We start from the raw sequence: 2,778 nt of genomic DNA, 5'->3' as shown, positions 1-2,778 counted from the left end.
ACCCTGTGGTCATGTTTGCCCTTGTTAGCATCTAAAGGACTACAACATCATAATTCTATAAATGGAAAATGCAATGTAAATTTTCTTGCAGCTCTTTTTTTGGGAGGGGTTAAGATGTAATTTAGACTCATTAATTTACATTTCAGCACAGCAGTCTGGTAGGAAAAAAATATTATTTTCCAAAACAAGAATACATATTCAGTATCAAGTCAGAATAGTTTAACAAACATGATCTTTATGGAACAGACTGAAAAAAATATATTTTAAATAGAAAACTTGCCACAGACCAAGAAAATACACAATTAAACTTATATTTAACTGTAAAATATGAAATATAAATCACTACAAAAACTGAGAAAGTGGATTCAGGTACTAGAACTTTTTCCTATCAAATTTATAATTTTGCAACAATTTTTTTATTTTAAATGTCCTCTCCATTATACATCTTCAAAGCAAACGCATTAAGAAATTTAAAAAATTATTATTCATACAACTGGCATTATTGATTACAACCACTAGATCAAAGGATTTTCACATTAAGGTTAATATATATATTTTTGATTTACATAAAGTTATATTGCAATTACATATGGACATTCCAAAACTAAACCCTTTTGGATCTGGGATATATCCTATTGCCTGTAAATTTTGTTTTAATATAAAGAAGCTTTCCCCTGCCAAATTAGGTTCCTGAATAAACACAGTTGCCCACGTTCCTCTGTGTGAAATCTCAGCCTTCGTTGGCTCCCATGGCCCTTTGGCTCCCCTCCCAACATTTTTTATCATTTTTAACTTGTGTCCCTCAGAAGATCCTACTCCAGGGGTGGGCAAAGACTGGCCTGCAGGCTGGGTGAGGCCTGCCGCAGCCTCCATTTCTCAGCAGCCCCTGTCTGAGACACTGCGGCCAGTTTCCATGGAGACCCCAGCAGCAGCAGCATAGTAACAGCCAGCCCTGGGGTTTCCATGGAGGCCAGCCGGGTGCACAGCTGGGAGGGTGCGGAGCTGCTCTGAGGCCAGGATCTTGTAGCAGTGACGGTGCAGTTAAGCCGGGGCAGAGCTGCGATATGCTGCCTGCACACCCTGGGCAGGGGCATACAGGCAGTGGATCGTGGTTCTGCCCCAGCTCCAGACCATGCCGTCATCACTGCAAGATCCCAGCCCTGGCCCCCAAGCCGCTCCCTGTCCAGCTGCACACTCTGCCAGCTCTGCGGAGCTGGTCTCCATGGAAACCGGCCACAGCAATGGGGGCAGGGGCTGCTAGGAAGTAGAATCCAGCCACCAGCCAGATTGCCATGTTGCCCCTGTCCTACTCAGTCTTCTCCATGGAACTGCCCTTGCTCTCTTCTCTTCTCCATCATCTCGATGTAAGCTCATCCACAAAGCAATCTCTCTACTCCAGTCCTGCTTCCTTCTGTTCCAGCTGAAATCTCCATCTCTCCATCACTCTCTCACATAGCTTGTCAAAGGTCACTGGCCATCATCTCACATACAATTTGTCTAAAATACAGAGCTTTCAAGTTGTCTTCCAGTGACCTTTTTTTATCAATCCCAGTGAACCACCCTGCCTAGGTCTTCGCATGCAGACTACGTAATACTCTTTAAGATATGGTCACATTTCTAAAAGGTCATGGGGAGATAAGCTCTTAGCAGATCATGCTTGAATTACTGCACCATCTCTTTTGCTGGCCTTGACAAACCTTGCTCTACTTTTATCCCTCCAGATTGCTGATAGAAAGTTTATCTTTCTTAGCCCATTACTTTGACCCTTGTTGCCGTTCTCTTTGCATACTTCCATTTGCTCCCTGTTCTCTTCCACATCAAACATCAACTACTGTCAAGGCCCTTCTTGACTTATCCATCCCTATTTTCTCTCATTTAGTACTGAGAGGTTAACTCCTGCCTTAGATCCTCCCCCCAACACCAGCGTCCGTTGTCTATTTTGCAAATAAGTATGTTCACACCTTCTTCCAATCTACCCTCAGCCTTGGAAAGAGCTGCCTGTAAATGCCCACAAAACTACCCCATTGTTCTCCTTCAGATCCCTCCTAAAACTTCCCTTTCCCTTGATGCCTACAAAACTCTTGACAATTGTTAGGTTATTGATGTGATGAGATGAATCTTGTCAATACTGTTTCATTGTTTTCTTGGACTCCCCTGCTTATCTCTATCCAATTGCTGTCTCTTGGCTTATACCTAAAGTATGTGCTCTTTGGAAGAGACTCTATTTTTGTCCTGTGAGTGCCCAGTGAAATGGGGTCTATAACTAGAGCTCTGAGCTACCACAGACATACAAATAAACAATATAATCTTTCTGAATCTAGTTAGTTTTGCACAAGTGAGGTTCAAGTATGACCTTCTGTTATTCACACGTGAAGAACTTAATAAAGTGCTGGACTTATTTTTAACATCTAAGATATGTCTTCAAAATACTTCCAGGAACAGAAAACTAAATCCTAACACAAAGTAAACATGAAATGTTAAAGTGAAAAACAGACTCCAATACATGTACCATGTAACTGAGGATGTATAAAATATAGTCCAAGAGCAACCTCTCCTTGTAACAGCAGTGAGAACAAAGCTAATAAAGAGAAGACTTTTATTGCAGGAAAACCAAAACAAGAAAAGATTTCTATTCATTTATGAAGTAAGGTACAATTTAAAAGAAATATGCATGTGGGCAGTCACACACAGAGATACAATCCTCCTAGCAACGTGCCAATTTGCTTCTCAGGATTTCAAAGTCTGGACACCTCTCATATAGTTTTATAAATACAGTGA

This window comes from Gavialis gangeticus, unplaced genomic scaffold (genome assembly GCF_001723915.1).
Source record: "Gavialis gangeticus isolate Ggan-Ray unplaced genomic scaffold, GavGan_comp1, whole genome shotgun sequence".
Classification (NCBI taxonomy): Eukaryota; Metazoa; Chordata; order Crocodylia; family Gavialidae; genus Gavialis; species Gavialis gangeticus.
This window is presented reverse-complemented; position numbering follows the sequence as displayed.